The following is a 19881-nucleotide window of genomic DNA, read 5'->3' on the forward strand; positions in this document are numbered from 1 at the left end:
CTAAATTCAGAAACAACAATTAACATTAGATTTTTTATTTCACTGCTTAAAGATATCCTAGTTTACATTCTACCCTTTTTATCCATACTCTGGGAAAGTGTGAACCCCTCAATTTTCCAAGGAGAGGCATGGATAATTAAATCCATGTGCACTTAATTGCCTTTATTGAGTGTAACTAGATTTACAAGAGACAGGGGACACTTCTAGAGGCTTCTGTGCAGTGGCAAAAGTTGCCTACTTGAGTCCATACTAGAAATTTACGAGCATGCTGACATTAATGGAGGTGGCCTGATGGCTTTTTTTGGTGGTGGTGGGGGGGGGGGGGGGAATAGGATCGAAGCCCCTGCATCAGTATATTTTTCATACTTGATGAAACACAGATAAATCTCTGTGTCATGGGTCTGAAATAGTAAGACCAGTTGAACCCCAATGTCAAGCCTCAGGGGAAAAATTTTTCATTTTGATTACTCTGCTTTCTAAATCATTGCAAACTCCAGAGCAGGTCATTTCCACATTTGTGGAAGTCCTAGGTTTATGTGAAGATTTTAAATGTGTTAGTTCCCTCCTAAATTAGTTAACTGAAAATAGGCGAGAATTCTGTTGCCTTTTTTCTTTTCAGTTGGACTCCCCCAAATAAACAAGGAACATTAAGTAGAACTAAATCTCAAACAGATTATTTTTGGAATTTTAAACATTAAGACTTAAAACATCTTGGAGAAAATCATTCACCCAACTCCTTTATCACATGTACTTCCCTTCAACATATGCTACCTTCTTTTCAATTTTTATGTATATTAAAAATGGGAGAGTCCCAAGAGATCCACAGTCTTGGAAAAATAGCTATGAATTACAAACTTCCATCACTATTTTTGGCCTTCCACATAAATTCTATGACAGGATAAAAAAAGGTGATGTGTACAGAATTGATATATTTATAGGACACCTATCAGGCAATGAATATTTATTGAGCATTCATGTGGAGAGCACTGTACTAAGTGCTTGGGAGAGTACAACAGTTAGCAGGTGGCACATTTGCTGCACACAACAAGTTTACAGTCCAGGGGGAGAGACAGACACTAATGCAGTCTAAAATTCTTAGAATCTCAGGTTTTCGTACAAAGAGCATTAAACAATTTACTTCGCTTTTGTTCACTGCTGCCACTAAATTAATATCCTTATATTCATATGATTTCTCCCCATAGATTTGTCATCTTGTACAATTTCTCACCAGTGTGAGAAAGTTATGTTACTTTGAGAGACTTCTATAATGTCACTTCCTTTTCCCCCATGTCCATCTCACCTCTTCTTTCCCTCCTCTCCTTTCTCACTATCCCAATCTTGTTAGGTGACTTGTAGACCCATTCCACACCTGTTATAGAAGGGGCCAAGCCACTGGTTTGCTGAGGCTTATAAGAGTTAAAGGGTGATATGCCAATTCTTCCTGAGGGACAGGGGCTATTGTCTCAACTAGTCTTCTCCTCCCTTGTCCACCTCCCTCATCCTCAAGGATTTTACAGTCTAATCGAGGATTTAGGGAGGCATAGGTAGCATACAAACAGTGGAAATAAGGGGAAAAACAAATGCAATTGATAATGATTGGCAAAAATAAATGAGTGCAATGTAGAAATTGGTGTATCCATAACTTCTGACAGTGACTAATGGCTTATCAGGGATTTGGGGTTAATCAGGAAGGCCTTCTACAGGAGATGGTTTTTAGGAGGGCTTTAAAGGTGCGTGTCTTGAGGTTGGGCTGGGAGGGCTTGGGAAGAGGGTGGTGTAGTTTGATGAATGTTGGGGGAAAGGGAGTCTGTGATAGGTCAGCCATAGGTTAGTCAAGTGTTTCAGATTGCTCGGTGGATTAATGAGGGAGGAGAAATGAGTTGTTGCCAGGCTGTTTTGGGTTAGCAGTAAAATAGGAGAGTAGGTATACTATGCAAACTGTCTGAAACCACTATTGTTGCTAAAAGCTGCGTAGCTACAGGCACTCAAACTTTCTATGACATTTCTTCCAATGAGCTGCTTTGTCCATATATTTTATGCACTTGATTTGCTATAGTACTAAATCCACCTAACATATCCTTTTCTGCACTTGCTACTTCTGGTTCTCTTGCAAATAAGGATGCTTCTGTCCAACTGCACTGTTGAAGAGACTGATCTTTGTGTAATTAATTTGAATGTATACTGTTCGTGTGTTAGCCCCTGTTCGTAACAAGAATAACTCATGCTAGTAGGGGGTAATCTTGCTTTGCAAGGTGATGCATAGGGTTGGTGAAAAAACTTCTTAGTATAGTCTAATACAAAAACTACCTCGCATATAGACTGGATTTGCCAATAGTTTCAAACAATTGCTATAGCACCTACATATTCATAACATAGCACATGCCCAGATGTTCGAGGTATTAAGAAACTGGACATAACATCTGTGGCTGATCAACTAGACATGCTGACCTTCCTGATCTGTTTTTTCCCCTTCTTAATCTGAGAGGGTACTTGCCTAGGTATCTGAGTTGGGTGATGAACTTTAAATTGCCCTTAGGATTTAGCCACACTGTATGAGAGTGACAATTTAGCTCCCCTTGAAATTTGCTTTAATAGCCAGCTGATTTTTGTCCTGGAAAACTGGAGGACAAAAGGTACAGCCCAATGACTCCTCATCCCCCCAAAGCTAAGTAGTTGCCAGCTATTGTGGCTTGCCCAGTCTGCACCCTTAGAGCCCAGGCCAGGGGCAACACTGACCTTTCATTCATTCAGTCACATTTAAGCGCTTACTGTGTGCAAAGCACTGTACTGAGCGCTTGGGAGAGTACAATATAACAGACATTCCTGCAGATAAGCAGCTCATGACCTGCATGGACACCCTAATCCCACACACTCTAGGCTCGAAACGCATTGTGTTTGAATGAGGGAACTGAGGCTCAGAGAAGTGAAGTGACTGCCAATTCTATTATCTGCCAATTCTATTATTGCCATAGCATATTGATTGCTTAACTACACCCTGTGACGCCATCACCTACTTTTATCATTGCTACTGTTTTATTGCTTCTGCATCTCAATTGTTAACCCCCCACTGTACTGTCACTCGCCCTGCTGACCTCACCATGAACTTTCAGTTCCCTTGCTCCCAACTGCCATTCCCATTCCTCACCTTCCCCTTCCCCTCTCCCACCCAGCTGTTTCCCTCCCTCTCACCCACCAAGACCACTCCCCCTCACCCCCTGCCAAGGATTCCTCTGTACCAGCGCAGGTCCTCCGCTTCTCCCTCCCGGCCCCCTCCCTCCCCTTCTCCCCGCCCCCACCCCATTCCAGTTCTCCTTTCCCATCGCCACCCCCCTTCCCACTCTCCCCGCCCAGGCCCCCGCCAACTCATCCCAATCCAAACCCTCCCCACCCCTCGCACCCTTCCCCCTCCCTCCCCACCCTCGACAGCTGCTGCCAAGTGTGGCCTCTGGAACCCCCGCTCCATTTTAAGTAAGACCCCTTTCATCCTGGACCTTTTCCTTTCCAGTTCTCTACTCCTCCTCGCCCTAACTGAAACATGGCTGTCGCCGGACGACACGGTCTCTTCTGCTGCTCTCTGCAGTGCAGGCCTCTTCTTCTCCCACTCCCCCAAACTCACCGGAAAAGGAGGAGGTGTCGGTTTCCTTCTCGCCCCCCAATGTCGCTTTCGCACTATCCCTCCTCCCCCTTCCCTTTCCTTCCCTTCCTTTGAAGCCCACATCATTCGCCTCTACCACCCCCTCCAGATTCTTGTAGCCGTCATCTACCGCCCTCCCGGCCCCACTTCCAACTTCTTTAACGACTTTGACCCCTTCCTCACCTTCCTTCTCTCCTTCTCCATGCCCACTCTGATCCTCGGAGACTTCAATATCCACATGGATATCCCTAACGACTCCTCTGCCGCCCGCCTTCTATCTCTCCTTGACGCTGCCAACCTCTTCCTCCACCCCACCTCGCCCACTCACCAACTTGGTCATACCCTCAACCTCATCATCTCCTACCGCTGCACTGTGTCCACCCTCACCAACTCTGTAATCCCTCTCTCTGATCATAATCTTCTCACCTGCCTCCTCACTCACACTCCTTTCCCCTGTAAATCCGTATTACTCCCTCACAGAGATCTCCGCTCTCTGGACCCCACCCATCTTTCGGAGCGCCTCCCACCCCACCTCGCCGCCCTCTCCTCTCTACCCAGTCTTGATGATCAGATTACTGCTCTCAACTCTACCCTCTCTACTCAGCTAGACTCACTCGCTCCCCTTTCCCTTCGCCGGTCTCGCACCACTAACCCACAGCCCTGGATCACTGCCACTGTCCGCCTCCTTCGCTCTTATGCTCGAGCTGCCGAACGCTGCTGGCGAAAGTCTAAACACCATGCCAACCTCGTTCACTTCAAGTTTATCCTTTCCTGCCTTAACTCAGCCCTCTCTTCTGCCAGACAAAACTATTTCTCCTCCCTTATTGACACCCATGCACATCACCCCCGCCAGCTCTTCCGTACATTCAACTCCCTTCTCAGGCCCCCGGTTCCTCCCCCTCCTCCTTCCCTCACCCCCAACGATCTGGCCTCCTACTTCATTAACAAAATTAAATCCATCAGGTCCGACCTCCCCAAAGTCTCTTCCCCCCTTTCTCCATCCCCCCGGCTCTCAACACTCTCTGCTACTATCCCATCCTTCCCAGCGGTATCCTCAGAGGAACTTTCCTCCCTCCTCTCAAGTGCTACTCCGGCCACCTGTGCTTCTGACCCCATTCCCTCTCATCTTATGAAATCTCTTGCTCCATCCCTTCTCCCCTCCTTAACTTCCATCTTCAACCGCTCACTCTCCACTGGTTCCTTCCCCTCTGCCTTCAAACATGCCCATGTCTCTCCCATCCTAAAAAAACCCTCTCTTGACCCCACCTCACCTTCTAGTTATCGTCCCATATCCCTCCTACCATTCCTTTCCAAACTCCTTGAACGAGTTGTCTACACGCGCTGCCTAGAATTCCTCAACAACAACTCTCTCCTCGACCCCCTCCAGTCTGGCTTCCGTCCCCTTCATTCCACGGAAACTGCCCTCTCAAAGGTCACCAATGACCTCCTGCTTGCCAAATCCAACGGCTCATATTCTGTCCTAATCCTCCTCGACCTCTCAGCTGCCTTTGACACTGTGGACCACCCCCTTCTCCTCAACACGCTATCTGACCTTGGCTTCACAGACTCCGTCCTCTCCTGGTTCTCCTCTTATCTCTCTGGTCGTTCTTTCTCAGTCTCTTTTGCAGGCTCCTCCTCCCCCTCCCATCCTCTTACTGTGGGGGTTCCCCAAGGTTCAGTGCTTGGTCCCCTTCTGTTCTCAATCTACACTCACTCCCTTGGTGACCTCATTCGCTCCCACGGCTTCAACTATCATCTCTACGCTGATGACACCCAGATCTACATCTCTGCCCCTGCTCTCTCCCCCTCCCTCCAGGCTCGCATCTCCTCCTGCCTTCAGGACATCTCCATCTGGATGTCCGCCCGCCACCTAAAGCTCAACATGTCGAAGAGTGAGCTCCTTGTCTTCCCTCCCAAACCTTGTCCTCTCCCTGACTTTCCCATCTCTGTTGACAGCACTATCATCCTTCCCGTCTCACAAGCCCGCAACCTTGGTGTCATCCTCGACTCCGCTCTCTCATTCACCCCTCACATCCAAGCCGTCACCAAAACCTGCCGGTCTCAGCTCCGCAACATTGCCAAGATCCGCCCTTTCCTCTCCATCCAAACTGCTACCCTGCTCATTCAAGCTCTCATCCTATCCCATCTGGACTACTGCACCAGCCTTCTCTCTGATCTCCCATCCTCATGTCTCTCTCCACTTCAATCCATACTTCATGCTGCTGCCCGGATTATCTTTGTCCAGAAACGCTCTGGGCATATTACTCCCCTCCTCAAAAATCTCCAGTGGCTACCAATCAATCTGCGCATCATGCAGAAACTCCTCACCCTGGGCTTCAAGGCTCTCCATCACCTCGCCCCCTCCTACCTCACCTCCCTTCTCTCCTTCTACAGCCCAGCCCGCAACTTCCGCTCCTCCACCGCTAATCTCCTCACTGTACCTCGTTCTCGCCTCTCCCGCCGTCGACCCCTGGCCCACGTCATCCCCCGGGCCTGGAATGCCCTCCCTCTGCCTCTCCGCCAAGCTAGCTCTCTTCCTCCCTTCAAGGCCCTGCTGAGAGCTCACCTCCTCCAGGAGGCCTTCCCAGACTGAGCCCCTTCCTTCCTCTCCCCCTCGTCCCCCTCTCCATCCCCCCATCTTACCTCCTTCCCTTCCCCACAGCACCTGTATATATGTATATATGGTTGTACATATTTATTACTCTATTTATTTATTTATTTATTTATCTTACTTGTACATTTCTATCCTATTTATTTTATTTTGTTGGTATGTTTGGTTCTGTTCTCTGTCTCCCCCTTTTAGACTGTGAGCCCACTGTTGGGTAGGGACTGTCTCTATGTGTTGCCAATTTGTACTTCCCAAGCGCTTAGTACAGTGCTCTGCACATAGTAAGCGCTCAATAAATACGATTGATTGATTGATTGATTGATTGACTGGCCCAAAGTCACACAGCAGACAAGCGGCGGAGCCGGGATTAGAACCCACAACCTCTGACTCCCAAGCCAGGGCTCTTTCCACTGAGCCATGCCACTTCTTATCTTCAGAGTAGCAATTCCATTCCTGTTCTCCCTCTTAGACTGCAAACCCCAAATGGGACCTGATTAGCTTGTATCGACCCCAGTGCTTAGTACAGTGCATGGCACCTAGTAAGTCCTTGAGACACATCGCAATTATTACTAATTTTACTTTTACATATTTACTATTCTATTTATTTTGTTAATGATGTGCATCTACCTTTATTTCTATTTATTCTGATAACTTGACACCTGTCCACATGTTTCGTTTTGTTGACTGTCTCCCCCTTCTAGACTGTGAGCCCGCTGTTGGGTAGGGACCATCTCTATATGTTGTCAACTTGTACTTCCCAAGTGCTTAGTACCGAGCTCCGCACACAGTAAGCACTCAATAAATACGATTGAATGAATGAATGGTGTGCGGGGAATGTATATGTTTGTTATTTTGCGTTCTTCCAAGTGCTTCGTACAGTGCTCTGCACACAGTAAGCTCTCTATAAATATGACTGACTGAACATCTGTCACTGTCCTAGGGGCTCCAAGAAGTGGGGTGCAAACTTGGACACTACAAAGGAGGCAAACATGTTAATGTCTTCCCCACTAGACTGTAAACTCATTGTGGTGAGGGAGTACATCTGCTAATTGTTGGATTGGACTCTCCCAAGAGCTTAGTACAGTGTTCTGCAAATAGTAAGGGCTTAGTAAATACCATTGATTGAAACCAGAGTGGTCTTGTGTACAGGATGACCAATCTTCTAGTCTTTTCCCAGACAGCCTGGTTTTCAGATGGCCTGACCCTGGTTGGCTTATAGTATCTGACACATCCGTTTTTCATTTTATTTTTTTTCTGGCACCAAGCATTCCTTCCACCACGGCTCCCACCACCTAGTTCCACTGCTCAGACACTGTGCCAGTCTTTACTCTAATCTGGGAAAGGAGGCCCTAGAGGAAGTTAATAGGATCCCTGACGGAAATGCTCTAGGATCATGAAAAATTAGCCTAATGCAATAAAACAGCAGCAACATCATCATATTCCGCTCTGTGCCAAGGCTATCGCTTGTCTCTCCCTAACTGATATAGAGGAGGACTGTCTGTGGCAATCATACTTGCTTGCCAAGGCCATGTCATGACTCCCACTTTCTGGTTCCGTGGTGAAGGCTGCTTGGCTGTTTATCAAGACACTCCAGAATCTCCTGATACAACTTAAGGAGGGTCCTTAAATTTGACAAATTTCTCTTTGCAAAATTCCAAGATTCCAGTGTTGTGATCCATCTGGATGTTTAACAAGGGGCGTGAAGTGCGGCCATGGAAACTTAGCTCATTAACTGGTGTGTGCAGCAGTATGGAGTGCTGGCAGGTCACTCGCATTATGCTGGGGCTCGGTAGTGTGACCATTTCTTTTCCAGGGCTTACAGGATGGGAGAGCTTCATCTGCTCCCAGTAATGGCTTTGAATGGGCAACCCTGAAATCATACACTTACTGCAGATACATTCCATAGAGGTAGCTCTCACTGTCACCACAAAGTACACACCCCTGATGTTGTCAATTCCTAATTTATGGCTCCCCAAGGCTCTCTCCAGTTACCACCCCATCTCCCTCCTACAATTCCTTTCCAGACTCCTTGAGCAAGCCTCCAGTTCCTCGCCTCTAATTTTCCATTTGACTCCCACCAATCTGGCTTCTGCTCCCTTCAATTTTCAGGAGCCACCCCCTCAAAAGTCACCAATCACCTCTCTCCTCGCCAAACCAAATGACTTCTACTCCATCCTAATCCTCCTCAAACTTTCAGCTCCCTTTGACACTGTCAACTACTCCCTTCTCCTGGAAACATTATCCAATCTTGGCTTTACTGAAACTGTTCTCTCCTGGTTCTCCTCCTATTTTTCTGGCAGCTCATTCTCCATCTCTTTCAGGGGCTCCTCCTCTGTCTCCCATCCCCTAATTGTGGGAGCTCCTCAGGGTTCAGTTCTGGATCCATTTCTGTATCCATTTCTATTCTCCATCTACACCCACTCCCTTAGAGAACACTTTCACTCTTATGGCTTCAACTACGATCTCTACGCAGGTGATTCACAAATCTTCCGTCTTCTCTGCAGTTTCACATTTCCTCTTGCCTCAGGTCACCTCTACTTATGTCCAACACCTCAAACTAAACACATCCAAAACAGAGCTCCTTACCTTCCCATCATCATCATCATCATCATCATCAATCGTATTTATTGAGCGCTTACTATGTGCAGAGCACTGTACTAAGCGCTTGGGAAGTACAAATTGGCAACATATAGAGACAGTCCCTACCCAACAGTGGGCTCACAGTCTAAAAGGGGGAGACAGCGAACAAAACCAAACATACTAACAAAATAAAACAGAATAGATATGTACAAATAAAATAGAGTAATAAATATGTACAAACATATATACATATATACAGGTGCTGTGGGGAAGGGAAGGAGGTAAGATGGGGGGATGGAGAGGGGGATGAGGGGGAGAGGAAGGAAGGGGTTTAGTCTGGGAAGGCCTCCTGGAGGAGGTGAGCTCTCAGCAGGGCCTTGAAGGGAGGAAGAGAGCTAGCTTGGTGGATGGGCAGAGGGAGGGCATTCCAGGCCCGGGGGATGACGTGGGCCGGGGGTCGATGGCGGGACAGGCGAGAGCGAGGTACGGTGAGGAGATTAGCGGTGGAGGAGCGGAGGGTGCGGGCTGGGCTGTAGAAGGAGAGAAGGGAGGTGAGGTAGGAGGGGGCGAGGTGATGGAGAGCCTTGAAGCCCAGGGTGAGGAGTTTCTGCCTGATGCGCAGATTGATTGGTAGCCACTGGAGATTTTTGAGGAGGGGAGTGATATGCCCAGAGCGTTTCTGGACAAAGATAATCCGGGCAGCAGCATGAAGTATGGATTGAAGTGGAGAGAGACATGAGGATGGGAGATCAGAGAGAAGGCTGATGCAGTAGTCCAGATGGGGACTACTTCCCACCCAAATCTTGTCCTCCTTCTGACTTTCCCATCACTGTTGACAGCACAACCTGTTCTGTCTTACAAGCCTATACCCTTGGCGTTATCCTCAACTCATCTCTCTCATTCAACCCACACGTTCAATCTGTCACTAAATTCTGGTTCAACCTTCATGACAATGCTAAAATCTGCCCTTTCCTCTATCCAAATTGCCACCACATTAATCCAAGCACTTACCCTATCGTGCCTTGATTACTGCAACAACCTCCTAGCTGACCTACTTCCATCCCTCCTGACACTCCCCACTCCAGTTCATTCTTCACTCTGCTGCCTGGATCATTTTTCTACAAAGTCTTTCAGTCCATGTTTCCCCATTCAAGAACCTCCAGTGGATGCCTATCCACCTCTGCATCAGAAAGAAATGCCTATTGCAGAAACTCCTTACTATTAACTGCTTTAAACTTGCCCCCACCTACTCTACTTCTCTAATTTCCCACCTCAACCCAGTCCACACACTTCATTCCTCCAGTGTCAGCCTACCAGTGTCAAGGTACTATCAAGGTACTTTTATCTCATCTATCTGGCCTCTTGCCCGCATCTGGCTTCGTATCCGACAAATGATTATTCTCCCCACGTTCAAAGCCTTATCGAAGGCACAGTTCCTCTGGATGCAGAACACTGTGTTTAGTATTATTCCTTTAAATAATTTGTTCTCCTCCCCCAGCTTTTGTGCCCTCCCTTTTGGCTCATTTCACAAAGCAGTTCCATGGGCAGCCCTGGTATCACCCACTAACTGTCTTTCCCTTCTCCCACTATTATCGTCATTCAGTAAGAATGATTAATCACTGATTTACTATAAACATCCTCAGGTACTTTGACAAACCCTGTGGAATCTGAGATAAATTGATAATTTAAAGTGTATACATTGATAATATCAGCCTACCAGGCAAGTATGATGGCCTAGTGGATAAAGCACTGGCCTCAGAGCCAGAAGGACCTGGGTTCTAATCCCAGCTCCTCCTGCCTTCAAGGCATCTCTACTTGGATGTCATCCCATCAAACATAATATGTCTAAAACAGAATTCCTTATCTTCCCATCCAAACCTTGGCCTCCTCCTGACTTTCCCATCACTGGAGATGGCACCCCCATCCTTCCTGTCTCACAGTCCTGTAACCTTGGCATTATTCTTGACCCCTCTCTCTCATTCAACCCATCACTAAATCCTGTCAGTTCCACCTTCACAACATTGATAAAATCCACATTTTCCTCTCCATCCAAACTGCTACCCCCTTAATCCAATCACTTATCCTATCCCACCTTGATTACTGTATCAGCCTCCTTGCTGACCTCCCTGCCTCCTGCCTCTCCCCACTTCAGTCCATACTTCACTCTGCTGCCTGGATCACTTTTCTACAAAAACGTTCAGGTAAGTTTCCCCATTCCTCAAGTAACTTGAGTGGTTGTCCATCCACCACGGCATCCGATAAAAACTCCTCACCATGGGCTTGAGAGCACTCTATCGCCTTGCCCCCTCCAATCTCACCACGCTATTCTCTTACTACAGTCCAGCCTGCCTACTTCACATCTCCAATGCTGTTGCAAGCCCCAACCAGGGGCTTTGTACTAACCTGGACCTTCCTGGACCGGGGGAACCCCGGCAACACATAGTAAAAATCAAAGTACCCCTCTAATCACCAAGGTTAATCTGTAAAGTTTTTTACTTAGTTTTACCAACGTGCAAGGGAGTGACACATATACATACACTCACTCACTCCACCAAGGGTCCAATACCAGTCTGCGGTCAGAGGAGCCTGTTCTGTCAATGCTTCTTCTTTCCGCTTCCAAATGCTGCTTCTCCTGCTAGAAACTTTGTGCTGGCTCCAGGTGGCTCTTTGAAATTCAAAGCGACCACCTTTTCTCTGCATTAGGCATAGCAGCTGAGGCTCTATGTAGCAGTCACTGATTGATTCGGCCCATTACTGGGTAGAACAAAGAGAGAAAGCCCCGCCTCCCTCCATGTTTGGCCCCTCAAAGGACCACAATCACCTGACCTCAAGTAAAGCTCATCAGTGCCTTTGCAAAGTCTCTCCCTTGTTCTTCGTGGTATCACAAACAGCCTCTAACAGGGCAGCCTGTTGTGGCCTCACCAAACTAACCTTCTCACTATAGCCCATATCCTGCCTCTGGCCTGGACTGTCCTCCCTCCTCATATCCGCCAGACAGTTACCACCCCCTGCTTCAAAGCCTTACTGAAAACACATCTCCTCCAAGGGGTCATCCCTGACTAAGCCTTATCTTCAACTCCCTACTGTGTTGTCCTGACTTGCTTCCTGTACTTATCCCCCTCCCAGCCCTATGGCATTTATGTTCATCTGTGTAATTTATATTACTGTCTGTCTCCCTCTCTAGACGGTAAGCTTGTCACAGACATATATTGTTGTCTTGTGCTCTCTGGGTGCTTAGTACAGTGCTCTGCACACAGTAAGTGCTCAATAAATATGACTGACTGACATGGTTAGCACTTAACAAATACCATAAAAGTCAGCCATATTATTGGAAATTTGTGAATATCAAAAATAATGGCTTATCAGAAATATTGGTGATGTCCTCTACATTGTTAGAAAAGCAGACGGTGGAAGAAATTTTTGCATCTTGAAGTAGAACCCAGATGTAAAACCTTGAAGATGGTTATACTCTGTTTATTGAAACTAGATATTGGGAAAAGGAATTTAAAGTTTTATAGTAGTCAAAGTTTTTATACATACTACTAAATCCTAAAGAAATTTTGATAATTCTGTAAAATTTTACCTGAACATTAACTGAAAAAAAATCATTGCAAAGGTATATATAGATCAAATTTGCAGTTTCATATATGAAAAATGGGGTGTGAAATAATAAATATATGAAATGGTGAATAAGATGGTTGCATTTTATAAATCAGAGTGGAATTATGGGATCCCTACTACGTCCCTTTACTAAGACTCATTAATTCCAGGTGGCTGGTAGCACTAACTAGTATTTCTTTACTCCAAGGGGTAGAGTGTCCAAATGCAACCTCACAAGTGTGCCAGCTGGTCTGGAGCCAATTTGTCTTTCTTCGTTAGTTTTTAAGGCTGGAGGACCTACACAATTCAGCTTCTTCCAAGAATCAAAACTGGTCTAGAGCCAGTTAACAACTGTTCACTCTCCTCTAAGGCTAGAAAGCTCAGTATTGTGGCTATTTGTCATTGCAGAAACACAGTTTGGTCAGTAATAAAAGCTCCCTACTGTCTCCCATTTCTATCCCCAAATCCTCTTTTCAGAGAAATATGGTGGAATTATAGGAAATATGTTTTAAAAACTTCTGTTTCGTTACTGATAGTGTCACACCATATCACTTATCACATCATTTTTTTCCTCTAACTTTCTTTCTCAGTTTTCCCCATTTCTCTTCTTCATTTGTTGTACTGAAATGTTCTTTTCCTTATATTTGGTTTCCCATTAAAAAGCTATCATGATCCATATTAGCTTTCCTATTATGCATTTTCTCATTATTTCTCAAGCTCTTTTCTTTTGCTCCTTTGCTTTCTTTCTGAGCTGTTTAGGTAATGATTTTCTTCTCTGCTTTCTTATTCTTCTAACTGCTCTAGTTTTGGTAGAGAAGGATAAGTGGGCTGCCTGTTTAGCAAAAAGTACTGTGCTCCAAAATACTATCCATAAATGCATAATTAGTAGGGTACTCAACCCCGGCTGCTATTAAAAGTGTCTTATTTTCAGAGGCAAAAGAGATCACTTTATATTCTTCTATTCTGTATCACACACATACACACACACTTATCCCCACCCCACCACCATTTTTTCCATTGTAAATGATCTGGCATTTACAGTGGTACATGTGTTCTTGGGCTTTTGCAATACACTTTAGTGAACTAGTTATTCATATAATAATAATAGAGCAGTATCTTCAGATGAGATCTCCTCCCTCCTCTCAAGTGCTACTCCATCCACCTGTGCTTCAGACACCATTCCCTCTCATCTTATGAAATCTCTCACTCCTTCCCTCCTCCCCACCTTAACTTCCATCTTCAACTGCTCACTCTCCACTGGTTCCTTCCCCTCTGCCTTCAAACATGCCCATGTCTCCTCCACCCTAAAAAAACCCTCTCTTGACCCCATCTCCCCTTCTAGTTATCACCCTATCTCCCTACCCTTCCTTTCCAAATTCCTAGAATGAGTCATCTACACCCACTGCCTCGAATTTCTCAATGCCAACTCTCTCCTTGACCCCCTCCAATCTGGCTTCTGTCCCCTACACTCCACCGAAACTGCCCACTCAAATGTCACCAATGACCTCCTTCTTGCCAAATCCAACTGCTCCTACTCTATTCTAATCCTCCTTGACCTCTCAGCTGCCTTCGACACTGTGGATCACCCCCTTCTCCTCAACACACTATCCAACTATCCAACACACTATCACAGACTCCGTCCTCTCCTGGTTCTCCTCTTGTCTCTCCAGTCGTTCATTCTCAGTCTCTTTCGTGAGTTCCTCCTCCCCCTCCCATCCCCTTACTGTAGGGGTTCCTCAAGGGTCTGTTCTTGGTCCCTTCTGTTTTCTATCTACACTCACTCCCTTGGTACACTCATTCGCTCCCACAGCTTCAACTATCAGAAGCAGTGTGGCTCAGTAGGAAAAGAGCCCGGGCTTTGGAGTGAGAGGTCATGGGTTCAAATCCCAGCTCTTCCAATTGTCAGCTGTGTGACTTTGGACAAGTCACTTAACTTCTCTGGGCCTCAGTTACCTCATCTGTAAAATGGGGATTAAGACTGTAAACCCCACGAGGGACAACTTGATCAACTTGTAACCTCCCCAGCGCTTACAACAGTGCTTTGCACGTAGTAAGCACTTAATAAATACCATCATTATTATTATTATTATTATTATTATTATTATCTCTATGCTGATGACACCCAAATCTACATCTCTGCCCCTGCTCTCTCTCCCTCCCTCCAGGCTCATGACTCCTCCTGCCTTCAGGGCATCTCCACCTGGATGTCTGCCTGCCATCTAAAACTCTGTATGTCCAAGACTGAACTCCTTATCTTCCCTCCCAAACCCTGCCCTCTCCCTGACTTTCCCATCACTGTAGATGGCACTACCATCCTTCCCATCTCACAAACCCGCAGCCTTGGTGTCATCCTCAACTCCACTCTCTCGTTCACCCCACACATCCAATCCGTCACTAAAACCTTCTGGTCTCACCTCCACAACATCGCCAAGATCCACCCTTTCCTCTCCACCCAAACCGCTACCTTGCTGGTTCAATCTCTCATCTTATCCCGGCTGGATTACTGCTTCAGCCTCCTCTCTGATCTCCCATCCTCCTGTCTCTCCCCACTTCAGTCTATACTTCATTCTGCTGTCCAGATTATCTTTGTACAGAAACGCTCTGGGCTTGTTATTCCCCTCCTTAAAAATCTCCAGTGGCTGCCTGTCAACCTACGAATCAAGCAAAAACTCCTCACTCTCGGCTTCAGGGCTCTCCATCACCTCGCCCCCTCCTACCTCACCTCCCTTCTCTCCTTCTACAGCCCAGCCCTCACCCTCCATTCCTCTGCCGCTAACCTCCTCACTGTACCTCGTTCTCACCTGTTCTGCCATCGACCCCTGGCCCACATTCTTCCCCTGGCCTGGAATGCCCTCCCTCCACACATTCACAAAGCTAGCTCTCTTCCTTCCTTCAAAGCCCTACTGAGAGCTCACCTTCTCCAGGAGGCCTTCCAAGCCCCCTTTTTCCTCTCCTCCTCCCCATTCCCCCACCCTACCTCCTTCCCCTCCCCACATCCTTGTATATATTTGTACAGATTTATCACTCTATTTTACTTGTACATATTTACTATTCTATTTATTTTGTTAATGGTGTGCAGTTAGCTTTAATTCTATTTTTTCTGATGATTTTGACACCCATCTACATGTTTCGTTTTGTTGTCTGTCTCCCCCTTCTAGACTGTGAGCCCATTGCTGGGTAGGGACCATCTCTGTTGCCAACTTGTACTTCCCAAGTGCTTAGTACAGTGCTCTGCACACAGTAAGCGCTCAATAAATACGATTGAATGAATGAATTAATCTTCCTGACCACTTGGCTGCCCTCAATACTGTGAACCACTCACTCCCTTCTCCTGGAAACCGTACCATTTTTTTCTGACACAGTACTTTTCCGTTTCTCCTCACACCTCCACGGTCAGTCCTTTTCCATCTTTCATTCATTCATTCATTCAATCATATTTGTTGAGTGCTTACTGTGTGCAGAGCACTGTACTAAGTGCTTGAAAGTACAATTCAGTAATATAGAGACAATCCCTGCCCACAAAGGGCTCACAGTCTTCAAAGGGGAAGACAGACATTAAAACAAGTAAACAGGCACCAATAGCTTCGATATAAACGAATAGAAATATATATATATATATATACATCATTAATATAAATAAATAGAATAATAAATATGTACATATATAACAGGTGCTGTGGGATGGGGGTGAGTAGAGCAAGGGGAGCAAGTTGGGGTGATGGGGAGGGGAGGAGCAGAGGAAAAAGGGAACTAGTCTTCTTTGTTGGCTCTTCCCATGCCTCTCATCCATTATCTGTGGCTGTCCCTCAAGATGCTGCACTGGATCACTTCCCCTTCTTAATTTACACTTACTCCCTTGAGGAGCTCATCTGTTCCCATGGTTTCAATCTCCATCCCTACATGAGTTACTCCCAAAACTACCTCACTAGCCCCATCTCTCTCTTCCTCTGCAGTCTCACTTTTCCTCTAGACTGTTAGCACATGGGCAGGGAATGTATCTGTTTATTGTAATATTGTACTGTCCCAAACACTCTCAGAAGCAGGAATGAGTCAGTTGTATTTACAGAGCACCCTGCACAGACTAAGTGCTCAATAAATACAACTGACTTACTCCTACCTCTGGGATATCTCCTCATGCATTTTTTAATGGTATTTGTTAGTCCAGGCACTGTACTATGTGCTGGGGTAGATATGAGATAATCCGGCTGGACACAGTCAGTGTCTCAATTGGGGCTCACAGTCTTCATCGCCATTTTATAGATGAGGTAGCTGAGGCACAGAGAAATTAAGTGACTTCCCCAAGGTCACGTAGTGGACAAGTGGTTGAGCCAGGATTACAACTCAGGTCCTTCTGACTCCCACGCCCATGCTGTATCCACTAGGCCACACTGCTTGCTTACTACAATCCAGTTTACACACTTCGCTCCTCTAATGCCAATCTACTCACTGTATCTCGATTTCCTCTATCTTGCCCCCGACCTCTCACCCACATCCTGCCTCTGGCCTGGAATGCCCTCCCTCTTCCTATCTGAGAGATGATCACTATTCCCATCTTCAAAACCTGGTTAAAAACAACTTGTCCAAGAGGCCTTCCCAGACTAAGCCCTCATTTCCTCTAATCCCACTCCCTTCTGCATCTCCCTTGCACTTAGATTTTCACCCTTTATCCACCCCTCCCTCATCCCCATAGCAGTTACATATATACATATCCATACTTTATTATGTATATTAATGTCCGACTCCTCCCCCTAGACAGTAAGCTCACTGTGAGCAGGGAATGTGTCTACCAGCCCTGTTATATGGTACTCTCACAAGTGCTCAGTAAAGTGCTCTATACACAGTGCTCAAAAAATAAAATTGATTGATTGCTTCCCAAAAGTTGGGCATAAAGTTTAAACTCAGAATATCCAAAACTGAACTTTTCATCTTTCTTCCTAAATATTTTTTCCTGCATATAATTTTCCCAACACAGACAACGAAACTACTATCCTTTCTATATTTCAAGCCCAGAGCTTTCACATTATCCTGCTGTTTTCCCCATTCTTCAACCCCCATATCATGGCTGTCACCAAATTCTGTTGATTTCTTCCTTCATAACTTCAGAATCCTCCCTTTGGTCGCTATTAAAATGGCCAGGACATTGACCTAGGCACTTTTAATACTTGAGTACTGTATCTGCTTCCTCACTGATCTCAAGTAACCTTGGGCCAGTCACTTAAATTCTCTGTGCCTCAGTTGCCTCATCTATAAAATGAGGATTAAGACTGTGAACCCTCTGTGGGGCAGGGACTATGACCAACTTGATTATCTTGTACCTACCCTAGCGCTTAGTGCAATGCCTGGCACATAGTAAGTGCTTAACAAGTACCTGTAAAAAAAGTTACTCCCAATCACTAGCCAGATAAACTGACTATAATAGCCTTGTTCTTCTCAGCTTACTTCTTTAGCACACTGATGGTTTGTCATTTCATTCATTTCCGTCTATACTTTGCCTTAGTCAAGAGTCAAAAATCCCCTCCAAGATTCATTAAAGGGGATTAAGAAATGTGAATTACCTTACCTCTGAAATAACCTGCCTTTAATTGTCCTAATGTAATAAAGGTTTCTTCTATTTTTCTTGTCTTTTTTTCTGTTATTTTGGGCTTATTTCCTGTGTCCAATTTTCTGCTAAAATTCTGGATAAGATTTTAATGACAATTAGAGGATATAAATACTTTTTTAATACTAAACTTCATATAATTTAGAAAATTTTACTGAAAAGAGTCCATCATTCATTTTCTGAAAATTATATCCATTGTATGTTAAATTTTTTGTGCTTTTTTTCAAGAGATGCAGTGATTTTAGGCCAGGTGGAAATTTGGAGAAAGATTGGAGGTAGAGCTGAAATAGAAGGAAGCACCACACACCCGTAATAAATTACAAAGTGGCCAGGATCCAAGAATGGCAAAAGGAACTTTGGGGGAAAAAAATGGAGTACTAGAAATAAAAAGAAAAACTGGACTTGCAGCACTTAAGGATTTTGTTAAATGACCTGTGAGGCCCCAATGTTTTTGTTTAAATTTTCATTTAAAAATCTTTAAAACCTATTCCAGAAAATTGTTAGAGCCCTCAAACTGAATCAATCAAACTATTTCCACATTAGAAAGAGGAGCGACCAGTTGCCCTGAATTACTCTGATCCAAAATGCACTATCCCATTTTACCCATGAAAAAGGCTTCCCTAAGGGTTCACATTGCTACCAGACTTACAATAAGTAGATTTAAGGAATAATATATGCATAAATTATTAAGTAATTAAGACAGAGATCTCAACAGTTTTCAGGGTGGGTGGGTGTGCCACACGTGACAGCTACAAAGTGGATGAGGACCCAGAGAAGCATCATGGAACAGTGGCTAGAGCACAGACCTGGGAGTCAGAAGGTCATGGGTTCTAATCCTGGCTCCCACACTTAATAATAATAATAATAATGATGGCATTTATTAAGCGCTTACTATGTGCAAAGCACTGTTCTAAGCACTGGGGAGGTTACAAGGTGATCAGGTTGTCCCACGGGGGGCTCACAGTCTTAATCCCCATTTTACAGATGAGGTAACTGAGGCCCAGAGAAGCAAAGTGACTTGCCCAAGGTCACACAGCTGACAATTGGCAGAGCCAGGATTTGAACCCATGACCTCTGACTCCAAAGTCTGTGCTCTTTCCACTGAGCCACGCTGCTTCTCCATGCTGCTTGCCTGCTGTGTGACCTTGGGTAAGTCATTTCAATTCTCTGTGTCTCAGTTAACTCATTGGTAAAATAGGGGTTGAGACTGTGAGCCTTATGTGGGACAGAGAGTGGGTCCAACCCGATTTGCTTGTATTCAACCCAGCACCTAGGACAGTGTCTAGCACAAAGTAAGTGCTTAACAAGTACTATAATAATAATAATAATTATTATTATTATTATGAATGCTTGCTTCTGCCAAGAGCTTACAGACTAAGTCTCCTACATGGCCTCATTTATCAGTCATCTTTTAATATCTACTGCTGGTCACAGGGGGACTGGGCTAGAGAGGTAATAACTGTGCTCAAACCACCCCAACCACAAGAAATAGCAGCTTGAGGACATTTGCCATGCAGCATGGCCTAGTGGATAGAGCACAGGCCTAGGCATCAGAAGGATCCAGGTTCTAATCCAGGCCCTGCCACTTGTCTGCTGCATGTCCTTGGGCAAGTCACCTCACTTTTCTGTGACTCAGTTATATCATCTGTAAAATGGGGATTAAGACTATAAGCCCCATGTAAGGCATGGACTGTGTCCAACCTGATTAGCTTGTGTCTACCCCAGTGCTTAGTACAGTGCCTGGCACATAGTAAGCACTTAACATATTCCATTAAAAAAAGTCTATTGGTAGTTCCATGCTTCTTCAACAGAAGTGTTTTGATAGTAGAGAACTCAGGATATTAATCATCTGATTAGTGA

General features: G+C 45.4%; 1 protein-coding gene across 1 annotated transcript in view; it reads left to right on the top strand.

The window, feature by feature from the left end:
* Window positions 1-19881, top strand: part of IQCA1 (IQ motif containing with AAA domain 1) — a 260984-nt gene that overhangs the window by 62552 nt on the left and 178551 nt on the right. The gene's annotated exons all lie outside the window — the stretch shown is intronic.

The sequence above is a fragment of the Tachyglossus aculeatus genome, chromosome 7, assembly GCF_015852505.1.
Source record: "Tachyglossus aculeatus isolate mTacAcu1 chromosome 7, mTacAcu1.pri, whole genome shotgun sequence".
Lineage (NCBI taxonomy): Eukaryota > Metazoa > Chordata > Mammalia > Monotremata > Tachyglossidae > Tachyglossus > Tachyglossus aculeatus.